The sequence below is a fragment of the Pararge aegeria genome, chromosome 22 (assembly GCF_905163445.1).
Source record: "Pararge aegeria chromosome 22, ilParAegt1.1, whole genome shotgun sequence".
NCBI classification, from domain to species: Eukaryota; Metazoa; Arthropoda; class Insecta; order Lepidoptera; family Nymphalidae; genus Pararge; species Pararge aegeria.
Genome location: NC_053201.1, coordinates 10,583,150 through 10,601,455, shown reverse-complemented (window position 1 = coordinate 10,601,455; position 18,306 = coordinate 10,583,150). Strand labels below are relative to the sequence as shown.

Here is an 18,306-nt window from a genome sequence, read left to right as displayed (position 1 = left end):
ACATGAAAAATTACACAAGAAAAAAAGAAACATAAAAATAGAAGTAGAATACAAAAGGCGGCCTTCTCGCTTAGTAGCGATCTCTGCCAGAAAATATAAGTAAATTCTTCCCGTATCAACTTTCATCCTTTATACCAACTGTCGCATCCCCCACCCGCCCTTTTATTTTGTTTTACTGGTAGTCTTAGAGATTACCGCCTTCACACTTCAAACAAACACACACAAACAAACAAACTCTTATTCGCGCCACGCCATTACTATAGATTAAGCGAAATGTGTATTATCTGTCAAGTCTCAAAGTACTTAAAAATGGAGTACACCCACAGTACACCATTACTTTCTAATTAGTGGGCGTGGTGACTATCAATGATCACATGATACTAGTCTGCAACGTTTAGTAGATCGGACGTAGTAAAACTGTGTTATCAAAACAAACTTAGAAAGTCTAAATGATAAGAATCGCATTGCTGGGAATTTCACTCTCTCTGTCGTAAGAAAGCGACCGATATTAACCAAAATTGACATTTTAAAACTTAATTTAGAAAATCCTTGAAACTTTTGAAATAGATGCAGTACTTGATCCTAAAAACTTTTTTTTTTTATTACGTTAACCAACAGATTATACACCGAAACTAGCTTAGGAAATACAAAATTGAGAAGCATAAAGTTTTAGTGTAAACACAATTACTGGCAAACCGGCATGCGTATCTGAAAAACACAAGTGCTGATGTGCAAGTTTACAATGATATTATTGTTGTAACGAATGAAACACTGTATAATGAAGTTGAAAACAGAAAGAAAAAATTTTAAATTAAATAAAACAGAAATTTACGAGACAATTGTCAACTAGCTGTACTAATCTATTGTTGCAGATTTTTTTTTTATATGTAACCTTAGAAATAGATGCAGGAACAATATTAACAAAGGCCGAGATCTTTGGTCTTTATATTGACTTTGCTCAGACTAACGATCGTGACATGAAGAGAGAATTTATTACCATTTTAACGAATTTGTCAATAATTCGTATCTAGTTAATTAATAGTTTCAAGAAATAGTAAAAATTATATTTGATTAATTAAAAACCACCCAATGGTCAATAATATATTGACCAACCGGTGCATTGTTATTTTAGTCAAACCCTCCTTTTAGGAAAATCCTTTAACTCAGCAGTGGACTGTTAGAACTGTTATACGCAATTAATTCAAAATAATCAGACATTAATTCTATTTAATAACAAAATTCTACTTTCAATTCAAATTCAAAATTCATTTGTTTTAAGTAGGCCTAATAAGCACTTTTGAAGCGTCAAGTCTGTTTGTTTGTAGTGACTCTACCACCGGTTCGGAAGGCAGATTCTACCGAAAAGAATCCGGCAAGAAACTCAGCAGTTGCTCTTTTCGAACATTTTACATTTTAACATTCATTTTTCTATCTTGTGAGAGATGAAAACGAAGCCGGATTCTTCTTCCAAACAATCATTATAATTATTAATAGATTATTATTCTATTTCTATCCATAAACAATCAAACTTACTTTTGAGATAGATCTTTCCTTATTTTGTGCAATTAGTCTTATTTGAGGAACGGTGTGAAAAATTTAATAATTATATCTTTTCTCTTGTCACTTTATGACTAGACTAGAAATTCCACTCTAGTATAAATTAAACGTGTTTGCTGGGAAATACGTACATTGAAATCTTGAAGAGAAATCATGATACGCATTTATAACGTTTATTGAGCAAGGTGCATTTATGTATGTGACTGCAATAATTTAAACATTAGAAGTAAGATTATTTTACAGTGTAATATACTGGGTTACATAAAACTCATAATTCGTTTATAGGAAATCCTACAAGAAACGCAATAAACACAATTCTACAATAAACTACCCATTGACATCTTGGAGATGTCTCTTAAAAAGTTCAAAGCTTGTATTAAGCGTAAGCTTATTAAAGTCCTTTTATAGTATAAAGGACTACGTAATCGATAAAAAAGGTTGCTCTTCTAATAATTTTAAATGACAATGTGAGATGGTGATAACAAAATAATAACACCCGGCTAAGTTTGTTGTGGGCTTCTTCTTGGCAACAGCAGATGGATCTTGTATCGTCTATAAGATAGACGAATCAAGGAAAAACTGTATTAGATGGAACTGAACCCACATAAAATTGCCTCATCTCCTTCCTTCGAGTTTCGTACGAGGCGACTTAGGGAATATAACGGAGAGCAGTCAGCAGCTTCTTTTGTTCTACTACTACCATATACTGAGATTACCCACCCGTCTACCCAGCGTAGTGATTATGAGAAAACCCACCCATCGGATGGCTTTAATCCCAGCAGTGGACTGATATAGGCTATTGATGATGATGATGAAATATGAATTCAAGCAAAGTACAGAAAAAAGGCAATGAAAGGATTGGAAGTCAAAGCTAAGTGTTAGATAATAATTAGTGTATATTTGCTGTACCTACTGTGTATGAACTCATATTTTATCACCATCATCAAAAACCTATATCAGTCCACCGCTGCAGTAGAAGCATCTTCCGATGACGATGATAAAATATGAGTTCAAACACAGGACACCAAAAAAGGCATTGAGAGGATTTAAGGCCAAAGGTAAGGGTAACATAATGAGAAGCTTCTTTTTTGCTGTACTGTGTTTGAACTCATATTTTGTCATCACCATCGGGAGATGTCTTTATCTATTATCTAGTCAATATAGCCTTATAGGTGATAAAATATGAGTTCAAACATAGTAGGTACAGCAAAAAGTCACTAAGAGGAGTGCAGGCAAAAGCTAAGGATAACATAAGAAGAAGTAACTTTGCAGTTTAATGCTAGAAAAGGCGCCATCTAAAAGGTGTCAGCTCAGTAAGTCAAGAGCTTAAGCTAAGCAATATATTTGCATAGAAGAGGCTATACGTTTAAGTAACATTGTTATTTACTACGATTGCACATTAGAACGACGCATCGCGTATTCGAATAAATACCTACTTAGTGAGGAATTTGTTGTCTGTAGCCTGTAGACAACTCATGTCCGTAAGTTAACGAAGGAAAGTTATAAGCATAACTTTTAGTTTATATAATTACCTAGGATTAAGAAGATCATGTTACGAAACAATTTTAATCAAAATGATTGATTTCTTTCCACAAATATGACGGGTTTTCTTTTCCCCAGTCTTTCAAATGTAAAAAAAAATATGGAAATGTTTCAAAATCTAATACAATACTGTTAAAAATTTGAGATTCAGTTAAATTTTGAATAGCTTTATGATGATTAGCTTTTTTTTATAGTAGTAATTGACGGACGAAGCAGGTGGACACCTAATAGTTGGTAAAAACATCGCCTTTAATACTGCAACACAGGCCAGGCCATATCTTTATATGGCCTGGCCTGTGTTGTCCCAGCGAGGATCGAAGCCGGGACCAAACCTCAGCTCTCCGGGATATCGTCAAAACTTTAATATTTTTTGTTATTATTTGAATGAAATGAATTTTGAATTTATTTAATCATCTACTTTGAGAATTATTTCGAGCAAACAGCTCAATATACAAACTATCACACATAAACTACTAAAACTGTTGCTAGTTAAACGCAGGTGCACAGTTAAGATCTCTATAATATTGTATAATTTTTCACAAATTATAAACAACAAAAGCACGCCTCCGCGTTCGTTATCAGGTTTAAATTACTAACCATAAATATACATATAACTTGATCAAATAAACTGGTATTGCATCGAATTCATCAGCGGTCGAACGGTAGCAATTTAAAGGTTCTACGTCCACTACATCAAACCGTACGCCTCATCTTGGTATTTTTTTTTTTTTTAATTTTTTAATAAAATGTCGATGGACTAAGCTGGCCCTTACAATAATGAGAATTGTAGATGATCCATCCTGTCCAAAGTGCGGTGAGGTGGAAACCAGCTTACTCTTCAGCTGAGTGCCCCATATACGTGCTGGTAAGATGGGAACTACAAGGTATTTAGGATAAAATAAGTGAAGAAGATCTAGCAAACCTCTACATAGGGGATTGTTAGGCTCACCAAAGCGACTGGTAGGTTTCAGGTTGCGATGCTGCCGGGACACCAGTAAAATCTGTTTCCCGAACATGGGGAATAGTGTGGTATGTCCCCTCATTAAATATATATTGAGTTATCTCATCTCGTCTCATTAAATATATATATATATATATATATATATATATATATATATATATATATATATATATGCCCTGTAAGGATATATAAGCTGATGCCATACTTGTAAGTGGCAAACCACCACAGAAAACTCTTCGCATGGATCGCGTCCATCAAAGTACAACCCTGTGTCAGGCCAGAACACAGCTATGCAAGCTATGCAAATTGGCAGCAGAAATAAGCATGGCGGTAGGAGTACGTCCCCTTACGAGCTCTGTCACAAAAAGCTACTAAAGATTTGTATTCTTTACCAGAAATCCCTGGGACCTTACCTGGGAGTAAAGTAGTGTTTTGTCTCAGTTCAACCTTTCAAATGACAGAGCGTGACAAAGCACTGGGTATATTCCAACGGTTTTCACCTTTATATTTTGTAAGGCGCTTAAAGTATCATCTGCCGCGTGGTGACGCTTTGGGGTTAGTGGTTATTAATTATTGTTATTTAGTATATTCAACTACAGGTGGCAGAGTCCTAGATTCGTGACCAATACATACGTTTAAAAACAACACGTTCAAAGATTAATACTGATCGCATATTATAAAGCCGAACCGAACGCGGAATGTTTTTTTTCTCTCTTGCTGTATCTCTATGTCCCTACCATTTAAATGAATTTAAGTTGCCACTATGTGAAAAGTGTCCACCAACTTACTTTAAATTTAAAATACTATTAAGTATTACAATGAGAAAAAGTATATGTCACTCTCCGCCCCATCAACTATATCCAAGCCAACGAACTCTGAGTTTGTTGATATATAATATACAAGTCGTTGCCAATCTCTCGCTCCGTGAAAACATAAACAAATCTATTCCAAGCAATCATTAGTTTTTTCCGGGATAAAAGGTAGCCTTTGTGTCATTTGCTATATAGCTATAACCTATCTCTGAGCTAAATTTCATACAAATCTGCTTTGCTGTTTTGACGTGAGTAACAAGAGTTCATCAAAAACCTTCCCATTTATAATATTAGTATAATTGGATTTAGTTTAAAGTTTTTATTATGTATATGGTCTAAAAAATACCTCAGTAACTGAGGATCATATACAATAAAAAATAACAATAAAAAAGGTAATAGTGAAAAAAGCGTGTAAATATTTTATTGTAATATGATCTAAATCATATACTATGAAATAATTACTATGCATATGCTATGAATGTTTGCGGACGTAGTCGGTGAGTGACTACCGCATACAATCCTAGCCAGCGATCTAATGTATTTATAAAGCATATATAAAGTACACGGTGTCAAGTTGCATCCTGCTTGAATCCCTACACGTTCCATTATCTAATGAATGCGTTCCTTGCGGTCTGTCTTGTAATGTGCGATCAGCCTAAAAAAAACTTGAATTGAAACTGATTGAATAATATACACAAGCCGTTATCTGTGACTTTAATATCCCACTGTTGGGCATAGGCATCCTCTAACAATGGATAGAAGTCCTTAGAGCATTGACCCACCTCTCCGAGACGAGGTTTATACAACTCCAATTTCCTAACTCCAAACTAATACCTACGGAGAGTCTGTAAAACACAGAGTGTGTTAGTGTAAAAACTTTAAAAGGTCCGGGAATCCTTATTCGATCACGCTGACCACTATAGTCTTAACCAACGAAGCGTTTTATACAATAACATAAAACCGCAAAGTTATTAGGTGACAGCATTGGTACCAAGAAGCGGTGATGGCCTCGTGGTTAGAACTATAGCGTCACTTTTAGGGGGGCCGAGTTCCGTCCCCTGTAAGTGCTATATTTCGGAATTAGGTGGGTTTACAGCTATTAAATATCGCCTGTTTCACCATTGAAGGAAAACATTGTGAGGAAACTGCATGCGAGATCTCCACAATGTTCACAATTTTCTGTTCATTTCTCCGAAGTCCGGGGAAGTACTATCGCCATGCTTATTTCTGCCGCTAAACAGCATATTTGCAATGCTGTGTTCCGCGGGGTGATAACGTATCTCGCGACAGGCTTGCGACAGGCGTAAATCTTGCAATCACTGCTGTCAAACGTCACATTTCCATACAATAAATAAACCAAAGTGACGTTTGACAGCAGTGATTGCAAGATTTACGCCTGTCGCAAGCCTGTCGCAAGATTCGTAATACCCCGGTCTGAAGGGCATGGTTGCCGGTTTAATTACAGGCTCATGAGGTTTAACACCTACGCTGCAAAATTAATGCACACAGGGCGACATATTGCAGGATCCTTGCATGCCCTGTGAAGTGTTGGTTTATTTGCAATTGTTTTCGACCATCAGGTTGGCCATCAGGTTGGCCATCTGCTTGGTCCGTTAGTTATTAATTAAAAAAAAAAAGGCGTGTTAAGTATACCAATCCGCATTGCGCTCGCGTGGTGGACTGCAACTTTAACCCCTCTCATTCTGTGAGGAGACCTGGGCCCTGTTGTGGGTCGTTAACGGGTAATGATACCACAAGATATGTCAACAATAAGGCTTTTTATTGGCCAAAGACGTGCTAAGCTGTGTAGCTGCATGATGTCTACCAATAAAGACCTTTTATTTCGATAGCTTAGCTTAGCTAAGCACCGGTTGTAATACTACGACAATACACAGACCGCCATCTAGCCACAAAGTAAGCGTAGCTTGTGTTATGGGTACTAAGACGACTGATGAATATTTTTATGAATAATATACATAAATACTTAGAATATACATATAAGCACCCAGACACTGACAAACATTCATGCTCATCACACAAACATTTTCCAGTTGTGGGAATCGAACCCACGGCCTTGGACTCAGAAAGCAGGGTCGCTGCCCACTGCGCCAATCGGCCGTCAGATGCAATGCGCTCAATGAAGCTATGTTTTTGATTTGCAAGACATGTGATAAGTATAGAAGCTAAGTATGTGATCTAGAGATGAACTTGTATCACACAGCATCAATAGACACAGTCACATAGTTTTGTAGCCTAGCTTTAACTTCGCTACCTAGCAAATCTCTTATGGAAAAGCCGACTAAGGCCGATTTTGAATATCCTATCAGTACTGTATCCGCTTGTATTACAAATGGGCATGATGAATGTGTAGAAGATTAGGTTTGAACCCACGACCTCATCATTTCACTTTATCATTAAACCGAAAGCTTTTAAGCTGTTTAGTCTAAATTACCCTCGAATGAACGGAGATGTTATATTGTAACTTTGACGTTCTAAATGTGTGGGTTTGTGCGTCTGCCTTTTAGCATTTTCTTTAAAAGAGAATACTGGACAGATTTTTACTTGGTTATTTGCATTAGGTATGTGCACTGTGGGGGATGTTTTTAAATAAATCATAAGGAAATGGACAGCAATGGAGCTTTTAAATTTTTTACTGCTTTACCAAATTCTAGTCATACTACAGGGCTGATTTGTATGCGGTTTTTGCGTTACGTACATAATATATTAACTCTTATCATGATCTTAAATAATTTGTGTTATCATAAATTAGAGACGTTCAAAGTTTTTCGTATTGGGATTAGCAAATAATTCAAATATGTAGCCTGTTTAACTATAAAAATAAATGTATGTATTACTTTACCTGCGATGCCACTTCAACAATCTATACACAATTCGTTCTGACGGTTCCATTCAGAAAATATATGTCATACCTACCTTACATTCAGATCGACATATCGATCGATCGAAAATGAAGAATATTGTATTCATAAAGAAAATCTTTTTAGTTTTGCTATGCGAATAACCTTTTTGTACGACTAATACTGCACCATAAAATACAAAAAGTAAGATACACTTGGAATGATCTCAGCTACCTATGTGTCATTTGAAGGATACACTTAACCCATTTCAAACAAACTTTAAGAGGCAGAGGTCAAGTGAAAAATGATAAGTAAATATTTTTAGCACCACAGTACACCGGGAATAGTATATGGATGAAGTGTCGGGAAAAAATACTAGTATATATAGTATATAGGACGTAACGATTTATAGAAACGTGTTTTGATTTAAAAGTTAATACCTACTTAGTATTAAAAAATCTGTCTGTTACAATTATATGTAGTAGGCGACAAATCTTATTCGACTAAACAACGAAAGTTGTTCGCTAAAGCTACTTAAACAAGTAAAACTAACCTTATTCCCCGCACCCCTTTTTCCTTACAGATTTCACGTAGAAAATGTCCTCCCACATTTTCATGTGAAAGACAATCTATCCATGGCACACTTTTGTATAACCACACAACACTTTGAACACCAATCCAATGATCACCAACCTCTTTACACTTTTTAACACTCGGTCCCACAGCACTCCATGATAAAGGGTCCGTTAGTTATCACTATCGAACATTCTGGGTATTTTTGTTTGATATGTTTTTTCGCTTATATTGAAAATTTGACGCGTAAAGTTATAAAGGATTGCTATAAAGCGTTTGATGACCCTTAAAGTTGCTTTACAACTGACTGTTGGATGCAAAACACACGGTTTCTACTGCGCGCGCGCAGTCGGTATGCGCATGCGTTTGTGTGCTCGCGTCCGTACACGAGGTGACGCACACACTGATGCGTGCAGGCTGCACGGTTTTTGTCGATGTCCACGGGGCAAGTAACCGCAGAACTACATGGTTGTAGCTCGCTTAAAGCTTACTGTGTTGCGTAGAATGAAAAGCTAACGTTCTGTCTGAATAGTGATTCTAACTCTAGTGTTAGAGTCACTATAAACGATCGCGTCTGTCTAAATAGTGGAATAATTCAAATCTCAAGTAGGCCTACTTTATAAGAATTTTTGAAATGTCTATTTGGTCAGTTGGTAGTGACTCTACCTCTAGTGTTAGACACTTTCTCTTTATTTTTATTTGTAATTGTAATAAAAAATATCTAAATACTTGGACCTTGCTCACGAGATTACCGCCATGTGATGATGTGGAGTGTTGCGTCAACCGTTATAATTCCGATAATTGCTTCAGTCAATGGTCTTCTCACGAAAAGCTTCAAACAAAATCTTAAGAAGCTTTCGCTTGGTTGTTTTATCAAGGATCGGATAAAGAAGGCAGTAGTCGTTGAAACAGCGCGTATTGTGAGGAGGTTCTTTACTAAGGAGCCCTGACCATTCCTGGTTCATTGGGCATTCCAAAGCTGCGCCTGCGGCGAAGTGGATGTTCTTTTTTTTATAAACGATAAATAGTGTTGTTTTTATTCATATAATTTAGCATTGTTAAGAATTAAAAAAAAAATCAACATTTATTTGTTAAACACAATGCTTATTAAATAATTTAGCGATTTATGTAAAACAGAATTGGCACTTTTAACTATATATTGAATACATAACAGTTAAATATAATACACTTTTTCATCGTCATCCTTACTTGTTACTTGTTGGGCGAGAACCTCAGATAACATATTAGAAAGCGATAAGAATTTTGGCGGGCTTTAACAAAATATAAATAAATGTTTTCAATAATGCAATCATTTTTAAAGAAAAGATTGTACATACAAAGACAAACATTGGGCACTGTGCAACATTGTGCGTTTATAATATTTGGTCACTTAGCTATCAGGATTTCAAGTTGCACTTTGATACCCTATTGTATAATTTTACTGTAATTTACTATATGTACGTTTACGTGCAGTAAAGTGTTTCTTCTTCTTCTTCTTCTTCTTCTTTGATAATCTGGTCACATAAAGTGCCTCATACTTTTCTTATTTTTCGTGTCTTATACAATATTGCTGTTATTAATATTAAACTTTATATCATAACTACAGTGGAGTGCACAAGAATTTGGACCCGAGTAAGCATAGAGAAGTAAAATGCAAAATCCTACTCCGTTGCCATATATATGAAAATGTTACGGTAGGCAGCGCTTTTGTGCATGTATGAAGTGCACGCCACTGCATAACTAGCTGTTGAATGCGTTCGTCCGCGTTTTTTACGGATTTTACAAGTCCCGTGGGATTTGTTTTTTTTTTTAATATAAAGTAGCCTATAATGCTCTCCGTCCTTTTAACTTACTCTGTGAAAAAAATCAAGTTGGCTGACGGAAGGAAAAACACAGAAAACACACATGCATTTCTAATATTAGTAAGGAAGAAAAGATAACAGGCCTAATCTCTCATAGGAGAGACGGTTTTAAAGCAAATTTATCAACAATACACAATAATTTTTTTTTTTTTTTTTTTTTTTTTTCCTATTGTTATCCTGCAATCAGTCCTTGACTATGAGCAGATGTGTTCATAGATATTTTTAATTATTTTATGATAATTTCCCATTGGAAATTGTCATATTGAGGAAAGACTGGTTTAGCATTTATTTAGGTCTAGAATTTTTTTTCTTTTTAGCCGGCTGAGACAATCTGGTACGGTGAGTTGAACTGCCAGCTGGTTGGGATGGTGCCTAAGTCGTATTTGGTAGTTGTTACTACACTGTTGCAGTTCTTCTTTTACGTTCCTGATCCTCAGATGCTCGTGGATCTCATTGTTCTTGATAAACCAAGGGGAGTTCGTTATTTGTTTGAGAATAGAGTCTTCAGCTCTTTGGATTATTTTGATGTTGGAATCGCAGGCGGAGCCCCAGAGCTGTAATCCGTATGTCCATGTGGGTTTGAGTACTGTTTTGTATATCAGGAGTTTGTTGTCTGTAGACAGCTTAGAGTTTCTAGCAAGCAGCCAATAGAGTCCTCTATATTTAAGGTTTAATTCGTCGCGCTTAGCTTGGATATGTTTTTTCCACGTGAGTTTACGATCCAAGTGCATACCCAGGTATCTTACACACCGAGTGTGGGGTAATTCGTTGTTACCAAGTTTAACTGGAGGGCAATCACCTGTTCTCAGAGTAAAAGTTATGTGCAGAGATTTTGCTGGGCTAGCTGTTATTCTCCATTTCTCCATCCACATCTGGGTCTCTAGAAGGCTTTTTTGTAGGATTTCAGATGCTTTAACGGGATTTGTGTGAGACGCAAGTATTGCAGTGTCATCAGCAAAAGTTGCCACTGTTACTCCAGGACTTTGAGGTAAATCTACAGTAAATAATGTGTAGAGAACTGGGCCCAATACAGAACCCTGAGGCACTCCAGCATTGATATCATAGAATCCAGACATACATTCGCCTTCCCTAACTTGAAAGATTCTACACGTAAGATAAGATTTTAGTAATGTATAAAAAGAGTGTGGTAGCAACATTTTAATTTTACATAGCAATCCTTTGTGCCAAACTTTATCAAAGGCCTGCTGTATGTCCAGGAAAGCGGAGGAACAATATTCTTTCTGTTCAAGGGTCTTTCTAATAACTTGGCATACACGATGAACTTGTTCGACAGTCGCATGTTCCCGCCTAAAGCCAAATTGATGATCTGGTAGAATCTTCCTCTCAGCTATTGCGCCAAGTAGCCTTTTCAATAAGATCATCTCAAACAACTTAGACAGTAACGGCAGCAGACTTATGGGTCTGTAAGACACAATATCATGATTAGGTTTACCAGGTTTGCAGATCATTATTATCTGTGAAACCTTCCACAATAGCGGGAAATATCCTATCCTAATAATACTATTAAAAAGTATAGTGAGAAACATAATGCCCTTTCTAGGGAGTTCCATAAGTACTTCTTTGTCTATTAGATCAAATCCGGGGGCTTTTTTATCTTTCAGAGTACAAACCGTTCTTCGAATCTCTTTGGGTGTGACACATTCAAGCGGTAGATCTAGTTGAAAGTCCCGGCGCAATATCTCATCTATGTTAGATTCATCCACATTTGGTGATGCAGCGTTTGGCATGAATATATTTGCTAGATGATTTGCAAATAAATCGGCCTTCTCTTGTGGGCTTCTCGCCCAAGGATGCGCTTTTAAAGGTGGTTTGGCAATAACAGGTCGGCTTATGTTTTTAAATTCTTTCCATAGAGAATAATTTGAGGCTTTGTTAGGAGAAAGTGATTCAATACGAGTTTGATTTGTTGCATCATTTGCTTCAATTATCATATCTTTTAATTCTCGTATAGATCTATTAAATGCAGTTTTATCATCGGGATGTCGAGTATCGTGCCATATTCTACGGAGGCGTCTTTTCTCTTGAATTTTTGATTTTATCTGCCATGGAACAGTTTTTTGACGAGGTTGTAACCGTACTATTTCAGGAGTGGACTTCCAACAAGCTTCTTGGATTCTCATAGTGATTTCCTTAGTTGCATTTTCAATATCTACTTCTGACTTCAAGGTCACTTGAAGTTGCAATGTATCCTCAAGTATCTCTCGAAAAGCATCCCAGTCTGTTCGATAATTGTGGAGTATTAGGGGTTTTTCATAATTGAGGACCGTAGTACTAGCAGTAAGGACGACAGGAACGTGGTCAGATGAACCATCCAAACACGTCTCTACGCCAAAGAAAAATCGTGCTAAGCCTTTGGTTATGAAGAAATCCAACACATCTGGTTGCCTATTGTTGTCTGTTGGCCAATATGTTGGTTCAGAAGGGGACAAGGTTTCAAGGTGTAGAGAGTCTATAGTTTTTTTTAGTTCTCTACCTCTAGTGGTCGCCAATCTAGATCCCCAGTGGACATGTTTTGCATTCCAGTCTCCACCCACTATAAAGCGATTGCCTAAGCTCACAAGATACTGCGAGAATAACTCCCTGGTTATTTTGTGTTTTGGTGGGCAGTAAACAGCGGATATTGCGAAGTTCCCATGTTTGTCCTCTACTGAAACAGTGGTAGCTTGAATATGTTCAGTTTTGAAATTTGGGAGTTCGTAATGTTTTATTGAAGATTTTATAAAAATTGCAGTGCCACCATGTGCAGAACCATCAGGATGATCAGTGTTATACATGTCATAGTATTGAATTTTTACTTTACTACGAGAAGTGAAATGGGTCTCAGATACAAGCAGTATGTCGAGTTTGTGAAGTTGAAGTAGAGTTTCCACTTCGTATTTATTTGGGGCTAGTCCATTGATGTTCCATGTTGCAATTTTTAAGGAGCTAAAAGCGATAGTTTACTTACAAGTGAGGTAATGAGACTCATCAATGTGCTCATTTGTTGTAGGATTAAGTCGAATTTTTCAGATTGTTTTAAGATTAATTGTTCTAGTGTTGAGTAGTTGATAGGTTTCTCATTATCCCTGCTCACATGTGGTTTGGGCGATTTTAAGGTTTCTGCATAAGTTCTCCTGTCTGATTTATTTTCTGGCCTGTTTTGTTCATGGTTTGCTTTGGTAGGGTCTGAATCTTCTTGAAATTTTGTTATTTTGTAAGACTGTACTTTATTTTTCCTTTGTAGTATTTCTGTATATACTTGACACCCCTTATAGTTTGCAGGATGTGCACCAAGGCAAAGGGCACATGTAGCTGGGGTGTTACGGTTAGTTTTTGGACATTCTGACGTTTTATGACCTTGTGCACACTTTACACATCTATATGGTCTTAAGCAATAATTTTTTGAGTGTCCATATTGTTGACATCTTTGGCACTGTATCACAGTCGTCCTTTTCTTAGGGTCTTCGATAATAACAGATTGGTGATAAATAAATTTAATGTCTTTGGCCATTTTGTTGTTAGGTCCAGGGTTGAGATTAACAAAGAATGTTGAGGTTGGTATTTTTTCTGGACCATATCGAGCGTTGATAATTTCGCCAGCAATAGTGTTGCCTGTGTTCTCTATTGATTCCTTTATGGCATCATGAGGAGTTGTGTGGTGTAGATTTTTAATAACTATTCGATAACATCTCGCATCTTTTCTATTGAATGTATGTCCTATCAATCCATTCTCCCTAACCAAGGACATTATTTTTTTGTACACCTCTGTAACGCTGCAGTTTATCCTTAGTTGGTTTCTATTGACAATTCTGTATGTAAAAGCAGACTTTCCAGCCACAGTTTCTAATAATTCTGTGAGTTTATTGACATCTTCTATGCCATATAGTATTATTGGTGGTGGCTTTGGAGTCTTTCTTTCCTTAGTTTTACTTTCAAGTTCTGGTTGGTCTACAGGTAGCTGGCTAAATCTGTTTGCAGTATCAATACCCTCTAGAGGTGGTGAGGTCGATGTTTTCTTTCTTTTTGGATATCTGAGACTGGGCACTCTTTGCCAAGAAGGGTGTTTATTACTTTCTGTATTGTCATCTGATAGTTGAGTAATATATGAATCATGAACACCATGGTGGTGATCATATTGTATGTCTATAGTAGAGGATGGATTTGGAGCACTAAAACTTCCAACTGATGAACTCCTAGGTCTTTGTAAAAAGAAACTTCGATGGAAGACTTGTTGCACACACTTTTTGTTAACACACAATAAATTAAAAAAAAGGTTTCAAGTTACAACGCTGTTCCAATCAAGTTAAGTTTTTCTGAAAGCTGCTGGTCGATGTCCCGCTAGCGAGCCTCAAGCTCCGCTTATCTGTCCTTGTCTAACAAAATGTATAGCCAACATCAGAAAGAGATACACATATATGTCACGATTTCACACAGTTTTGCAGAACTTGAAGTGGCTTTACTGAGGAATTATTAAAGATCAAAATTACGCTCGTGTTGGTAAAAACCGGCTCATTTTGAGAGGCTCTCAAAAGCTGGAGTTGTTTTATCGGAAAAATGTACATTTTTTTGTGGTCGGATAGGAGATGTTACCGTTTTGTTTTGTTCTATACCTAGAAATAGCAGACTCGAGGCTCTACCATTCATCAACGCCATCATCAGTCTATAAATGTCTCTACATTTTATAATTCTTCAAAAAGGATCTAAAAAAAGAAGTTTACGGTATTTTTATGAGGGATCTGTAAATGGTAATAAAAGTCTTATTTGCAGATCCGTCATGGAAACATTCACTCGTTTTTAATAATTAATCTATATATATATAATGAAAATGGTCTTCGTTTGAGGCTCAATCACGCCTAAACTACTGATCGTATCGACATGAAACTACCACCATTCGATGCGAAATTTTTTTTAGATGGTTTATGGCTATCTATTTTTTGAATTCCAACATTCCTTCATTTTTTTATTGCTGTTTTACTTTTATGAACATTTATCCCGCTAATAAAAACAAAAGATAAGCATTTTCTCTTGATTCTTTTGTTTTCATGGATTTCAACAGAGTGTATTAAACGGATTATGGTTTTTTTACATTCAGATAAGAATCTACTCACGGTAGTGGAGAACGGCTGGACCAATTGGGCTTTTTTTTATCTTCAAAATTGTCGGGAGAAAGTTTTGTATGTAAGAAAATTTTAAAAAAGCCCGATAAAAAGTTAAAAATTTCGATGATAATCGAAGAATTCCCATCTATATAGTCACTCACCACGAAATCTCGGGAACCATAAGACTTAGAAACGTGAAACTTGGTAGGAATATTACTTTTGCTATGTAGAGGTCAGCTATGAATAGATTTTAAGAAATTCATTCCCCAAAGGGGATTGCGGGGGCGTTAACAATGAACAATTCCCGTTTTTTAGGTTAGGTTCCTGTTTTGGTAGGAATCTTCTGTAAGAGGTGTAGAAATAGGCTATGAACGAATTTTACGATAGCTCACCCCACAGGGGGTTGCGGGGGTGGGTATTAACAATTAATATTTTTAATTTTCCAGCTAAAGCTCCTACAAGCTCCAAATTTTGTAGGAATTTTCTATAAGTGATGTAAAAATGATTTATGAACAAATTTTACGATATCCCACCCCAAAGAAGATTGCGGGGGCGTTAACAATGAAAATTTTCAATTTCCAAGCGATAGCTCCTATAGACTCCAAATTTAGTGAGAGTGTTCTATATGTAATATAAAAATGATCTTCGAGCGGATTTTACAATGAATCACCTCCAATAAGGTTCGCGGGGGTGGGTGTTAACAATAAAAAATTTCAATTTCGAAATATAGCTTCTAAAAATTCTAAATATGGTAGGAATCTTTTATTATTCACATAAAGAACATCTCAAAATGGATTTCAATAAAGTCTACTTCCGACAGGAATTGCGGGGATGGGTGTTAAAATCTAAAATTTTTATTTCTAACCTGTAACTTCTACAGACTCCAAATTTGGTGGGGATCTTCGTGTATGTAGGGATATTCGTGTATTTCCTTACAACAATCGTCTTTTTGGCAGCGGAGAAAAAGTCATTGAGAGGTTTCAAAAATTTAACTTTACATGTAGCTTAAAGCAGTATTATACGAGTATAATGACGAGAAAAACTCAATCGAATTAACCCAATCTAACCATGCTTGACCCGACTCTAACTTATTTAGCTTTTTTTTAAATGTTTGTGATAGTAACCAAAACGGACGATAGCTTAACGTGCTTTCTACACATTAAGGTGAAAACGTGTTGGATCGGCGAGCCTCCGAAGTTTTGTACTGTACTAAGATGTCGAAAATATAACTAATACATGATGTAACAGCACGGTGGCATGCGCTTAAAGATAATATCAAATTTTGAAAAACTTAAATCTTAAAATATCTTATTTTTGCAGAAATTAAAGGTTTTGTTGATAAAATTTGCAAATCATATTTAAGGAATTATTTCGTCATAGCGAAATTAGAGTTTCACAAAAGTTTATTGATTTTGGTATTGATAACAGAAAATGTTTGATATGCGATGAGATTTTCGAAGTTTAGGCGGTACAAAATTATTTTTATGTAGAAGTGACGTCATCATTTTGAATTCAGCGTTTTAGCTGCCATGGCGGATCGCTAGCTTTTGCTTATTAAAAATAAATACCAATCTCACTTTAAGCGCAAATCAAAATATGTTTTTCATAATATATTAAACATATATCATTAGATAAATACAATAGTTTAACGATTCTTTGTTACAGTCATCAAGCCTATTGTTGGACCCAGCAGATGGCCCTAACAGTAAGTGGAAAACTTCCTGCAATTTCGCCCTGTGTCCATCATGGAGGTGTTAATCCTCATACAACTCTTGTTCAATAAATAAATAAATATACTACGACAATACACACATCGCTATCTAGCCCCAAAGTAAGCGTAGCTTGTGTTATGCCTACTAAGATAGCTAATGAATATTTTTATGAATATAATACACATAAATACTTATAATATACAGATAAACACCCAGGCACTGAGAAACATTCATGTTCATCACACAAACATTTTTCCAATTGTGGGAATCGAACCCACAGCCTTGTACGCGGAAAGCTGCGCCAACCGGCTGTCAAAGTGTTTCACCGGCCACCACTCTCAGAGGACCACAGCATGTTGTAGCGGCAGAAATAAGCATAGTTAAGTACTGCCCTGAACGAGCTCATTTAAAAAAAAATATTTGCTACTAGTACAACAATATCCTTACGTGAAGATTTGTACTAGATAACTACTACAATAAGTCGCGTTAAGGAACTCCACCCCAATAATAATATCAATCGTGAACTATCTCTGAATTATCATTACTAAAGATATAATATTAATTAAATAAAGTGAGACGTCCTTGAATTTCATTCTCATTATTCTCGTACAATAAGTAGGAGTCCCACTAAAATATTTTAAGTAAAAAAAAAATATTAATTTTTTTAAATAAATAAATATAAACAATAATGACTAATATATGACAAATAAAAAAAAATATTAATTTTTTTTTATTTGTCCTTGACCGATGGACGTTGGGGTGCCAATGTTTGAGGGCCAAGGCCGTGGATTCGGTCTCCACAAGAGGAAAATAGGAAAACGTTTGTGTGATAAACATGAATGTTTTTAAGTGTCTGGGTGTTTATCTGTATATTATAAGTATTTATATATATTCATAAAAAATAAAAATATTCAATAAGAAGACTGCATCTTAGTACACATAACACAAGCTACGCTTACTTTGAGGCTAGTGTGGCAATGTGTGTGTTGTCGTAGTATACTTAGTACATTTATAAAAAAAAAAAAAATTAACTCTTAATATCGCATAATTGACAATAACATCAAAGGGTTAAAAAAGGGCGGTCTAAATACGATCGCCTTAGAATTAACCACAATACCTACCACGGATAAAGATGAGTCCCGACACACTTTTTGCATTCCAAAACATCCAACATCACAATCTATGGGAAAGTTATTCTTGGAATGAACGATAAGACCGTACTTCCTTCGCCGCACCTCTCTTTCTAACACCGCGAATTACCCTTCCACAGACAGAGAGCGGCGAGCGTAGGAATGTCCCTTTACAATTTTATTATTCATCGAAAGTCGCG

At 36.1% G+C, this 18,306-nt stretch overlaps 1 protein-coding gene across 1 annotated transcript in view; it reads right to left on the bottom strand.

Annotated features, from left to right (window-relative positions):
* The window catches only part of LOC120633740 (F-box/LRR-repeat protein 7), a 53,530-nt gene extending 44,951 nt beyond the window's left edge, over positions 1-8,579 (bottom strand). The window contains exon 1 of the mRNA XM_039904069.1: positions 8,284-8,579. The gene's annotated coding sequence lies outside the window, so the exon portion shown is untranslated. The remainder of the gene's footprint in view (positions 1-8,283) is intronic.
* Between the last annotated feature and the right edge of the window lie 9,727 nt (positions 8,580-18,306).